Source organism: Piliocolobus tephrosceles, chromosome 15 (genome assembly GCF_002776525.5).
Source record: "Piliocolobus tephrosceles isolate RC106 chromosome 15, ASM277652v3, whole genome shotgun sequence".
NCBI lineage: Eukaryota > Metazoa > Chordata > Mammalia > Primates > Cercopithecidae > Piliocolobus > Piliocolobus tephrosceles.
The window spans coordinates 44,858,981-44,872,853 of NC_045448.1; the positions used below are offsets into that span (position 1 = coordinate 44,858,981).

Genomic DNA, 13,873 nt, shown 5'->3' on the forward strand with positions numbered 1-13,873 from the left:
TGTAACTGCTAACTCCTGGGCTGAAACAATCTTTCATCTTTCTGCCTCAAACTTCCTGTAACTAGGGCTGTAGGCATGTACCATCATGTTCGGCTAATTTTTTTGTTTTGTTTTTAGAGACCAGGTCTCGCTGTGTTGCCCAGTTGGTCTTGAACTCCTGGCCTCAAGCAATTCCCCCTCCTCAGCTTCCCAAAGTGCTGGGATTGCAGGTGTGAGCCAGTGGGCCTGGCTGTTGTAGGATTTTAATGAAGGTCACTTAATATCTGTGAGCTTTAGTTTTCTCATTTGTAAAACAGAAATAGTAAAAGTATCTGTTTCATAGAATTGTTGTAAAGATTAAATCATACATAACCTGAAAACCATTAGCACAATATTTGGCATATGTTTTAAGTGTTGAGAAATGTTACCCACAGTGAATATTACATTATTAGCTATTTTTGTGTTATCAACTAATTACTGTACCTGGGAGTGCTGAAGAGAGGATTCTTGCATTATGTTTTACTATATCTTCCATCCTGTTCTAATTTAAAATTTTATTAATGATGATTTAAAAATATATAGGTCTTCTCACCTATATATATAGGTATTCTCACTAACATACAGATAATGAGAAAACACATTGGTGGGCAGAACCTGAATCCCAGATTAGACACTGGAGCAAAGGACTAAACATAATAAGATTAAATTTTAAAAGCCATAAATGTAAGGCCTGAAACTGGGGCCCCTAGAAAGGACTATTTTAGTACAAGATAAATATGTAGTTTTATAACAGCGTGGGTAAAATATTGAAGGGTTTGAGGTAACATGTCAAAAGATAACAGCATTGTGGCTATATTAATCAAAGTATTAGTCTCAGAATCTTTCTTTGCTATTTTGTCCTGAGTTAGCTTTTACTTAAGAGTATGGTCTTCAGTTCTGAGGGCCATACCTTACGAGATAGATGGATAACCACTTTCAAAGTTTCTTGACTAGGGCAGTAAAAGGACTCAATTCCATGTCACTTGGCAAGCAATATTAAATTCCTTGAGCTACAGTTTTTAAGGATATGGACAAAAGGAGACTATGATACCCCGTTTAGTTTGGATCTGTGTGCCTTCCCAACTCTCATGTAGAATTGTAATCCCTAGTATTGGAGGTGGGGCCTGATGGGAGATGATTGGATCATGGAAGTGGTTTCTCATAGTTTAATACCATCTTCTTTGGTGTTGCCATTGCAACAGTGAGTTCTCATTGGATCTGGTTGTTTAAAAGTGTGTGGCACCTCCCTACTCTCTCTCTCTTCCTCCTGTTCCAGCCATGTGAAGTCCCTTGCTTCCCCTCTGCCTTCCACCATGATTGGTAGCTTCCTGAGGCCTCCCTGGAAGCAGAAGCCACTATACTTCCTGTACAGCCTGCAGAACTGTGAGCCAATTAAGCCTCTTGTCTTTTTTCTTTTATTTTTTTTGGTTTTGAGATGGAGTCTCACTCTGTCACCCAGGCTGGAGTGCAGTGGCATTATCTTGGCTCACTCTAGCCTCTGCCTCCTGAGTTCAAGCGATTCTCCTCCCTCACCCTCCTAGGTAGCTGGGACTATAGGCACACGCCACCACTCTTGGCTAATTTTTGTATTTTTAGTAGAGACAAGGTTTCACCATGTTGTCTAGGCTTGAACTCCTGACCTCAAATGATCCACCCACCTCAGCCTCCCCGAGTGCTGGGATTACGGGTGTGAGCCACCGCACCCAGCTGAGCTTCTTTTCTTCATAAATTACCCAGTCTCAGATATTTCTTTATAGCAGTGTGAGAATGGACTAATGCACCCCTGGATGAGAATACTACTTAGAGGACAATCTGACAGCACCTATCAAAATTAAAAATGCACACACCCTTTGACCTAACATGCCACTTCTAAGAATCTATCCAACAGAAATTTTCACATTAAATGTCCATGAATGTAAGTACAGGCTGTCTTCATTTTCCACAGTAGTGTGGGACTGTAAAAATGGCAGTGCCAATTGAAACTGTGCAAAGCAATCTTAATAATCAGTGGAAAAATTATGATTGTTTTATGATCTTTAAACTGTTATGCCCAGACCGTTTATTCCCTGAAGAAGACCACCAGAGTCCAGAGTCAAAGCCAAGCAGCAAGGATCTTTATTACAGGTTCGAACCTGGAGCTCTGACTCACTCGTGAAACCAGCCGGGCAGGAGAGCTCCCCAACTGGGCTCCGGACAGTGTTATATAGTCTAAGAAAAGTAGGCATAGAATCATTATACAAATCAGATGTATGATTGGCTGATATTTGAACAAGGCGATTTGGCTGATTATGATTGGTTCCCGCCATTTCTAGTATTTCAGTTAATTTTGAAATTCTGATGACGTTTATCAGGGGCTTGCAGGGCAGGGGCAGGGCTTGTTTTCGCAAACCCCGAGGCGGGAAAGCAGTCCTACAGAAGCAGAACAAAGGCAGTTAATCATATTGTGACAGGTTTCACAACAGGTTTTGCAACATGAATGTACCTTACTTAAACGCGTCTTGTGACCTTGCCATGCCACAGAAAGAAAAACAGGAGCTTACAAAATCTTTACAAATTGTTTGTGAGAGCAGAACAAAGGTTTAGCAATAGGGTGTGGCAGGAGAGTGAGGACACATTTTTGTGTGCTTTCAAAACATTTTTGTCAAAAACATTTAAAACTTTCTTACTATTGGTTATAAATGTATAGGAAAGTGGGGAAAATAGTAAAACTAATATTTAGTTTGCTGAAATTTAAAATATTAGAAACATTGAAAATGAAAGTATTTTATCTCTTTGCAAAAGAGTTATCAAGAGCAGTTTAAACAGGAAGGGAAGGGGGAAGCAGAAGGGTGAAGACAAGTTGGCTAATGGGTACAAAAATAATTAGATGGAATAAATTCTAGTATTTGAGAGTACAGTAGGGAAATTACAGTTGACAATAATTTATTATATATTTCAAAATAGCCAGAAGAGAAGAATGGTAATGATCCTAACACAAAGATGAATGAGGTGATAATATCCCAATTACCCTGTTTTGATCATTATATATTGTATACATATATCAAAATATCACATGAACCCCCCAAATATGTAAAACTATGATATATCCATAAAGAATACCAAAAAAATCTAAAAATTAAAAAAGAGTAGTTTGAGCAATGCTTGCCTTTAGAGTCTCATCATATAGCTTACCATATAAAGGAAGCATCTTTTCTGTGCCTTAATGAATTATCATACTCCTGTCTAAGTTTCTATCAGTTTCTAACATTTTATCCTTTGCACTTTCGATGTTGTATCTTCAAGAATTCTTTTAATGCGAAGTTTTTCACTGGTGTTACTTCCTCTGGGACCTCTTCATCCTTTCTATCACAATCACTTTCCTCTTTTATGTTAATAAATTTGCTTTTACTAAGTTCCTCTAGCTACATAGCTAGCTAGAGTCTCCTCAGTGGCAGCAATTGTCAACATTCCTTTGGTCAACTGCAATAACTCCATTGACATTCAATTCAAATTTTAATTCTACTGTTATCACTTTTAGTTTCTTTGTTGTACCTTCCTTTTTGCTGGTCAGTTTTTCTTTTTCAATTACCCCTTTTTGTAAAGTGTCACATTGGTTTATCACTGGGAGACAGGGAACAGCACAGCTACATTCTTTGCTGTTTGTGCATGGACTGAATAACAGATGTGCAGTGAACAATCACTAACAGACTTTGAAGGAAGTGATGTGATTGGTTGCTGATCATGATGTGCATGTGTTATTTACATAGCAATTTGTGGAGACCAAGCAGTGAAGTTTTTGTACTTTATGCAGTTGCTCATATTAACATACTGTGGTAACTGCAACTTGAACTGTATTGCTGGGGGAACAACTGTGATAACTGAAATTTGTGAATATTGAAACCATGAACAGCAAGGATTGCTTGTATAAGGATGTTCACTACACCATTCTTTGTATTAGCAAAAAGTGGAGATTAAAAACCTGAGTGAAGAAATGGCTAAGTAAAAGTTAGCACATCTACACTATGCAATTGTTAAAAAGAATGAGGTCAATCTTGTATGTATTGACAGGGAAGGGTATCCGATGATGTGTTATGAAATGAAAAAAGCTTGTTGTAGAACATTATGTATAGTATAATACCATGTATATAAAAAAGAAATATTTATGTATATTTGTTTATTTTTATATTTGGATTTCATAGAAAAAGCTCTGGAAGGCCCACCTAATTGTCAGCAACACTTACTCCTGAAGAGTAAAAATTGAGGACTGGAGTTTGGTGGTGGGCAGACTTTCACATTGTATTCTCACACTTTTTAATAATTTTTTCCCCAATAAATGCATGATTATTTGTTGATTTTTCAAAAAATGTACAAAAATTTAAAATCTCATATGAGGAAGCATTTAAGATATTTTGCCTGTCATGGAGAACATGATGTCATTCTTCAAACATTTGAAGGGCCATCATTGGAAGACACATTACATTTGTTCTGAAAGATATTGAAGAGCTGAAATGGGACCAATGGATGTAATAAACTCATTTCTTAAACTATAAGAAATGTAAAATCCTTATAAAGACCATACACAGGGCTTTCAGTCAGACTGCCTGAGTCTTATCTCCTTCACCATCACTTACTAACCTTGGGTATATTTCTTAACCTTTCTAGGTCTCAGCTTTTATATCTGTGAAATGAGTAATCAAACTAATGCTACCTTTGAGAGCAGTGATATCTTCAAGGTGGAGTTAATGTTGCTTCATAACCCTTCTATGATCTCCATCAGCTTTCTCCCCTAGACTACCCCCAAATAAATATACAAGCTAAGTAAAAAACAAAAACAAAAACATGGGCCAGCTAGGTGAACACAGCTTCCAGACAAGTACTATAGTCATCCACTTCTAATCAAATTACTACTGTAAACCCTTTCTTTATAAAAAGTCATCTAGAGCTGCCACTGCCTCAGAAGGTGTTAAGAGGATTAAATGAGATAATTAATATAAGACTTCTAGTGTGATGCCTAGCACACAGTAAATACTAATGAAACAGAAATCACACATACACGTACACCCACTAAATCATGTGAGATGACATTTTAACCGGGGGTATATTGAACAGGTTTTCCTTTCAGTGAGTAGGGGGAAAATGGTTTGATAATTAAAAGCCTAGTATACTCTTGTTGCTCTTGGATCCTGTTTCCTTTCAGTTTTCCTGCCCTTGAGGTTCAGTGACTTTTCTCATTCTTTTGTTAATTCAGCCACCATTTATTGAGTACCTACTGAGTTCCAGGTTCAGTCCTAGGTGCTGGCAGTACCAAGATGAAAAAACAGGGACTCTGTGCTCAGATTGCTCCAGTCAGAAAGAGAAGGAAGTTGGATAATTGCAATATGATGTGATCTGGGTTAAAAATAAAGGTCTGTAAATGATATTAATGGAGCAAGTAGAAAGACATACTGAGGTCAGTCTGAGGGAGCCACAGAAAGCATCCTAAAGGAAGAAACATCTGAACTAGAGCTCGAAGGGAAGACAAGCATCTGCTGAGTAGAAATCCTCTGCCATGGGATGTATGCAGACACTGCTTGATGTGGGTTGTGAGATTTTCCATGACTGTTCGTAAAGCTGAAATGACAGTAGATTTGGGCTTCTCTTTTTCCCAACATTTGGCTGTACTTATGGAAAACCAAACAAGTAATTATTCAGATATGTTAGAGATGTGATGGCACAAACTCACCCATTTCTGCTCTCCTGTCCTTACCCTGTGGCTTTCATTCTTAGTATCAAGCGGGTCACTGTACCTTTAGCCAAGGCCTTCTCCCTGTGAAGCTTTGTAATTTTATCGGGAAGGAAAGTCTTTCCCCCAAATCTTCCACTTATGTCTCATTAGACAGAATGGTGTCACCCAGTCACCATAAGTTATGAGGGAGGCTGAAAATTAATCTAGAAAACTACAGTTCCTGCCAGAGCAAGAAATACCACTTCTCCATCATTCCTAGCTGGTTTGGTCTTATTTTTATGGTTGTAACCATTTGTTTTAGTTGCCTGGGGTTTTTGTAACAAAGTGCCACACACTAAGTTGCCTAAAACCACAAAACGATTCTTTCACAGTTCTGGAGGCTAGAAGTCCAAAATCAAGGTGCAGAGCCATGCTCCATCTGAAACCCCTAGAGGAGTCCATCACTGCCTCCTTGTAGCTTCTGCCGTCAATCTTTGGCATTCCTGGGTTTGCAGCTGCATCACCGCAGTCACCACCTTTGTCGTCACCTGGTACTCTCCCTGGATGTCTCTCTGTCTTCACATGGCCAGTCATATTGGATGAGGGGCCCACTGTACTCCAGTGTCACCTCATCTTAACCTAACTAATGATATCTGCAGTGACCCTGTTTCCAAATAAGGTCACATTTTGAGGTATTGTGGGTTAGGTGGAGGGAAGGAGATCAATCCATAATATCATGGCTTTGCACTTAGTGTGTAAATAAGAAATGCTCTATTTCCAAGTGACGCTTCTTTATACCCAGGATTAGTAATGAACTTTTAAAAGCCTTATTTTTATTCCTAGTTTGAGAAACAATTATTTTAACCACAAAACTGTGGCAATATAAAAGATTACTTGATAAACCATTTTCAAATAACTGCTTACAAATTTAGAAGAAAGTTTAAAAATCCAGACTATACTGTATGCCAAAAAAAGTACAAATGTGTTAAAGAGTTAAATATTTTATAGAATTGCAGGAATTGGTCTTTTGAATATTTGTGTACTTATAAGAATCAGTAGAGATTATAAAAGATTCCTAAGTCCTAACTATATAAAGATATAAAACTTATTGCACAAGAAAAAAAAAAAAAAAAAAACAGTGGGGAAATGACAGACTGGGAACATTACGACGAATAATTCAGACAATAGACATGAACAATTCATACAACTGTTAAGACCCCAATAGCTAGATGGTCAAAGAATGTGACCAATCTAAAAACACCATGTTTGTTAAGCAAGCATATGGGAAAATGTTTAGTAATAGTTTAAAAGTGCAGTGTGACTGATAAATTATTATATTGCTGATGGTGATATAAATGGATATAATCCTTCTGAAAAGCATTTGGCAAATACATGCAGAGCTATAAAATAGAACTATAAAATGTTCATTCAATTGATGTTTCTGAGAACTTACCCTAACTAAATAGGCCAAAGAAGAAAAAAGCTGTGTTTACGAAGCTGTTAATTGCAGAATCATTTGTAATAAAGTAAAAACTTGGGAGCAATCTAGTTATCTGAAAGTAGAATAGTCAACTGACTTATGCATCCTTTTGTTGGAATATGCAGACATCAAAAGATCTTGTAACGACCTGTGGCAACATGAAGGAATACCTGTGTTTTAAAGTTGCATGTTTTTTAGCCAGGCACCGTGGCACATGCCTGTAATCCCAGCCCTTTGCTTGGCCAAGGCAGGTGGATCACCTGAGGTCAGGAGTTTAAGACCAGCCTGGCCAACTTGGTGAAATGCTATTTCTACTAAAGATACAAAAAAAAGGCACTCTAGCTTGGGCGACAGAGTAAAACTTTGTCTTAAATAAATAAATAAAGTTGCGTATTTTTACAAAGTGGCATCTATGATTGCAATTATGGTAAATTTAAAAGTATGCATATGGAAAAAGTCAGCAATAATGAGATAGTGAAGTGTGTAGAAGGTATTAGGGAGCCTGGAGTTGTGTTAAGTTGAATGATTATAAATCCTTTTCCCAACTTTCGTATAATTTTAAAAATATTTAAATGTATTCAACTTACAATGAGTTTAAAATCCTCCTGTACTTTTTGCATGTTAATGAAACCATTAGAAGGAAAGAAGAATTTAATGAGCTTTCTGGGAAAAAAAATAATTTTGCTCACAGTAGTATTGTAAATCACACCAGATGTTTTTCTGTCATAAAAAAGTCTTGTACTAAGTAGTGGGATTATTCTAATGTGAAAAAGTGACATTTGAAGAAAGCTTTTTAATACAGTATATGTGCATTATATGATTAATGGTGATGTTTTTGACTGGTGAAGTAATTATTTTAATCCTGTCTCATCATTCACTTTAGTTTTGGTTTTGTGGTTGAGATTTTAAAGCTATGTTTATAAAGAAAATAACTCTACCCATAGGCTGGAGAGAAATTGTTTTACTTTCACCACGACAAATGATCTCTTCTGACTTTCTAGTTATGACTTAATAGAGTGGATTTAATGGTAGGTGATCAATGTAGTTGATACTATTTTAGCAATCTCTTTTACTTATGTTCTTATAAAGAGGACTTCCCCTCGCTTCTTGGAGGCAGAGTTTATAAGAACTGTAAAAACATAATCATTAGCCCTGTTCCTTGTTCCTGGTGGGGCACCCCTAGGATGTTCCCTAGGCTTGCTGAACTGTTCAGCATCCCTAAGGGAACACAGGTGCTGACTCTCTTTGGGGGTGTGAGAAGTAACCAGGGATGACAACCCCTCTGGGCTCTCCACCGGTGAGGCTTGATTATGCCTCTATGGTTGACTAGGCTTTGAATTCACTGGTCTGAATTTACTATCTGAATATTAAGGTTGGGTGGTAGTACATCTCACCACCACTGCCTCTCCCTCTCCAAAGGAGCAAGCGCATGCATGCACGTGCATACAGACACACGCTCTTGCACACAGGTTTAATGTGAAACAATCACATTTTAAGAGAAAAGGCGGTGTCTAGTGAGAGGACTGTGGGAGTGGGAATGATGATGGAAAGGAGTTAATCCGTGTCTCCAAAATAAAGGCTAGACAATGAGGAGCCCTGCAAAGCAGTGCTGGACAATTGACATCTACCGACTCCCTAGTGAAATGCAGCCTGCCCTCAGTTATTCAGAGACCGATCATCTAAAGTGTGGATTATCCAGGCCATATGCTTCTCCTCCTTTGCCATCTGGCCAGTTGCCTGCTTCCCTTCTTATTAACATGGAAAATAGTCAAAATACCTCAGTCCATTTCTGCCAAACCTTTTCTATTACCTCTATCAGCCCTCCCTTTAAGCTTATTCTGTGCACATCCTGGTCAAATCTGGTCACTTGGCATATTCTGATTCCTCCCAGGACACATTGGTTAGTTTCTAACATACAGTCTTGAGCTTGTTGATCCTGGCTTCGTAAGAGTCTTTTTTTTTAATTATTATTTATCACTTCACTAGCTAGTGAGCTCCTTTAAAGCAAGGGACATCTCCTCTGCTTTTAATATCCTCTTCAACTGGCCCAGAGAGCTCCTCTTCACAAGGCAGGTATGGGACAAGTGTTGTTGGCTAAGTACTATTCATTGTCATTTCAAACAGATAAGGAATGAGAAAGTCACAGCAGAGAGGAGCAGTAAGCTGAAGTGCCATTTGCTGTAAAAATCAACCAAAAGAGAATCTCAGACTTTTAGAATTGGAAGGAACATTAGATATAGTTTTATCTCGTTGGAGTGAAGTAACTTGTCCTTGGTCACTCAGAGCATTTGTAGCAGAGCTAGGACTAGACTTCACCTCTTTAGAGCGCATTTCTCTTATACTCCAGTCATCCAAGGATTATACAGAAATGGAGTTATGCAGAAGGTATGCAGAAAAGGAGTGGCTTAGGTTAGGTTCCCAGGAGGAGGAGTCTTTATTAGTGACAGGTGACTAACCAAAATTAATGAAAAATTGTATTCCCCTTTTAAGTAAATTAATCTTTTGGGATTATAGATATGATAGCAATAATTTGGAGTTATTTTTATTCATTTTAATGACTGATCTAAAACAAGAATTGAAAAGATCTCATGGAGTGCCTAGAACAAAACTGACACGTAGTAGGCATCAGTTAATATTTGTTGAGTGAAAGGATGATACCAGAACTGTCACATTTAGCCTAAAGACTAGGAGTATTGTTCAGTTCCAGTATAATCAAACTCATTTATGGAAACCATTAGAGTCTTTCTTTGAATGAAAAATTTCTTAGTTTGCCGTGTATTTTAATTGACTCTGGACAAATAATTCAGCCATTAATTACCATGAACTTATAAATACCTGTTTGTGGATGCTGTAAATTACCAGAGAAAGCTAATGCCCTGTCACTTACCAATGAAATGTCCATTGAACATTTTATGATCTTAGCCTGAACATTTCAAATAGGATTCATGTAAATTTCCAAGGCGAATCTCAAACATCAGATAACATTTCCAATTCCAGTTGTGGGGGAATGTAATTCTATGTAACTTACATAGAATTTAGGTTTAGAATTCTGTAATTCATGAACCTTTATATGAAGGCAAAATTGAATTCTGTTGTTTTCTTTAAGTTTTTTACATTACTCAAATTATACATATTCATGGTAGAGAAAAATTAGAAAATATAGGTAATTGTAAAGAAGAAAAAAACCACTCTTAATCCTAGGAGCCAAAGATTAACTGTTAAGAATTGGTTATGTAGGCCGGGCGCGGTGGCTCAAGCCTGTAATCCCAGCACTTTGGGAGGCCGAGACGGGCGGATCACGAGGTCAGGAGATTGAGACCATCCTGGCTAACACGGTGAAACCCCGTCTCTACTAAAAATACAAAACACTGGCTGGGCGAGGTGGCAGGCGCCTGTAGTCCCAGCTACTGCGGAGGCTGAGGCAGGAGAATGGCGTAAACCCAGGAGGCGGAGCTTGCAGTGAGCTGAGATCCGGCCACTGCACTCCAGCCCGGGCGACAGAGCAAGACTCCCTCTCAAAAAAAAAAAAAAAAAAAAAAAAAAGAATTAGTTATGTAAACTTTAGACCTTTTTCTACGCATATTCATGGGGTCATATGCTACACACCATTTTTAGTTTTTGTTTTTTTGTGAAACAGAGTCTCGCTGTGTCAGCCAGGCTGGAGTACATTGGCACTATCTTGGCTCACAGCAACCTCCACCTCCTGGGTTCAAGCAACTCTCGTGTCTCGGCCTCCCGAGTAGCTGGGACTACAGATGTGCGCCACCACGCCCGGCAAATTTTTTGTAATTTTTGGTAGAAACGGGGTATCGCCATGTTGGCCAGACTGGTCTCGAACTCCTGGCCTCGACTGATCCGCCTGCTTCAGCCTCCCAAAGTGTTGGGATTACAGGTGTGAGCCACTGTGCCCGTCCTACATGCCATTTTAAAATGACTTTTTTCATGTCTTAGGAATATTTCTCAGTGTCAATAAATATTTCTAGGAACCATTCTTTTTTTTTTTTTTGAGACGGAGTCTCGCTCTGTCGTCCGGGCTGGAGTGCAGTGGCCGGGTCTCAGCTCACTGCAAGCTCCGCCTCCCGGGTTTACGCCATTCTCCTGCCTCAGCCTCCCGTGTAGCTGGGACTACAGGCGCCAGCCACCTCGCCCGGCTAGCTTTTTGTATTTCTTAGTAGAGACGGGGTTTCACCGTGTTAGCCAGGATGGTCTCGAACTCCTGACCTCGTGATCCGCCCGTCTCGGCCTCCCAAAGTGCTGGGATTACAGGCTTGAGCCACCGCGCCCGGCCGGAACCATTCTTAATGGTTGCAGAGTATCCTGTTACGTACATGTACCATAATTTGTCTAACCCCTTGCTTTTGGATATTTAGGTTATTTTCCATTTTTTGCTATTATAAATGCTGCTGTGATGAACTTTCTTATTATACATCTTGACTCACGTGTTCAGTGATATTCTTAGAATGCATTCTGAAGAGTACAATTGCTGAATTTAAAATATACCCAGTATTAAGAGTGGAAAATAGGAATTTTTAGGTGTCAAAGAGATCACTTTCATGTAGACTTTGAAATGCAGGCTTTTAGAGACTTAGTACTTAATTTTGGCTCTTCATGGCAATAATAAACACATTTTTATTATGCATTAATACAATTGTATTTAATAAATGATAAGCTCCCAAATGCATTGTTTTAGATGGTTTTGAAACATTTAAATACTTTAAATGGTGGTATTCTTCTAGTAATAATAATGATAAATTATGCTGATCAGTTTCCTCATTATTTTCAAAGCCTGGGTGCTTTGTTTGGCTAGTTGACATGAGGCAGTTTCTTGCTGGAGGCAAAATGTCATTGGACCATGCACTGATCTCCCTTCCCCCTCCCCATTTTACCCATTTCTAGGCTGATTGTATGAACAATAATGTGTTGTCTTTTTAATTAAGTGAAAGTGACTCATTACAGGTGCTTTTCAACTATCTGAACTTATCTCCTAAATAGGCCTTGCATTATCTATACCCAAATGAGAATATGGTTATTCAGGCAAGGCCACTCTAGAAGAGCATTTAAAGCAAGGAGCAGAGAGTCTTCTCCAGTTTTGCACGCAATAGGATGTAAGAGCAGGGCTACCCAATTAGGAAAGGAGACAGGGTAGGCGGGGAATGAGGCCATGCTTACCGAGCTTGTTCAGCTTGATGACGTTATGGTTTTCATGATAAAGTCTGCAATAACCTTTATCTTTTTATATTCAATTTAATGGCCTTGGAATCTGGAGAAGCCAGTAGGACCTCATTTACCATGTAGCAAACATCAGCCTCTTCTGGTACAATATTTTGTGCTAACTAAAAGAGACATGAAATTAAAAATAGGTCAGAAGGCTTTCCGTTCCAGTTTTGTTGATTTAAGTGGGGCAGTGGGGAGGGTAGGCAAAACATTAGTTTCTTTTAAGTGGTATTATGGAGAAAATAATCTATTAACAAGTAAAAAGAGATTGCAGCACTATGAGAGGAGTAAAGATTATGTTGTGTGAAAAGAGCTCTTTCTGAAGCATCAGAGAAGCATAATTCCCCAAATAATTTCAAGTTATCTACAAGTAGTTTTTGCTTGAAGAAAGTAAGGGAACCTTATTTATTGGTAATATTTTAATTGTCTTTATGTAAGGCTGTGATGGTAGAGGTGAATGTGTGTTTTACCAAATCATTTCTTCATTCAGAAGACAGTACATTTAAATCCTGTGAGAAACTTTTCTCAAAAGGAATTATGTTTTTCTTTAAAAAAAAAAAAAAGATGAATAAAAATAATGGTACTTCTGAAAGTATGTTTAGAAGGCCCTGGCTTCTCAATAAGAGTGGATAAGGAATGTAAACTCAGGTACATTACAGCTTTTCTCAAAAAGAATTTAATTATAAGAGTGTGGATAATAAATGTAAATTCTGGGCCATGGCTGCATAACTGCAGTGAAGCACATTATATAAATACAAATAGCTGTTGACATTCTAGGTGAGTTATTTCTCCCTTCTCCATTCCACTGTGACAGTCGCCGTGTTTCACTGAGCACGCTGAAACCCATTGTGCCCTCTAATTATGACACTAAAGGCCTCTGGAAAAGGTCCCCCCACCCCACCTTTTTTTAATTGGTCACTAACAAATCCTTCATTATGACTCCCAAAATAAGAAAAAAAACTTATGGCAAGAGTCAGATGGGCAGAGATGACCTTCTGACAGAAAAAAATGTGCCTATTTTAAATGAGGTAGCACACTTAAACTTATATCCAAACAATGTGATCGCTGTCAAATACACTGGATAAATGTTTTTCTGACACTGCAAGCAGGAAGATAAGCATCCCCTTATTCACCAGGGCCACAAGTGCTCTCAAGAAGCACCTACTATCAGAAAGAACCACAAAACTAAAATGATTGATTTTTGACAGGGACATTCTGACATCCAGACTGGGTGACATTAATGTGTTTAACAGGTTGTTTCAAATATCCTTCCGATATCTGAGGATACAGGCAGTTGCTAATTTGTTCTAATTTGTTGGTCAGAGTGCAGCCCCACTTGAAATCCAATTTGTACGAGAGCCATATGAAGGCCATCCTGTGGAGAGGTCAGGACCTCTCAGAGTTGAATTTTAGAAGATTCAGACAACGTCTTCAATGTGAGGTGTTCCTGGTATATTGAAGAACTAAAGAAATGCCAG

At 38.5% G+C, this 13,873-nt stretch overlaps 1 protein-coding gene across 3 annotated transcripts in view; it reads left to right on the forward strand.

Moving 5' to 3' along the window:
- The window catches only part of CAMKMT (calmodulin-lysine N-methyltransferase), a 416,779-nt gene that overhangs the window by 289,862 nt on the left and 113,044 nt on the right, over nt 1-13,873 (forward strand). The window lies entirely within an intron of this gene.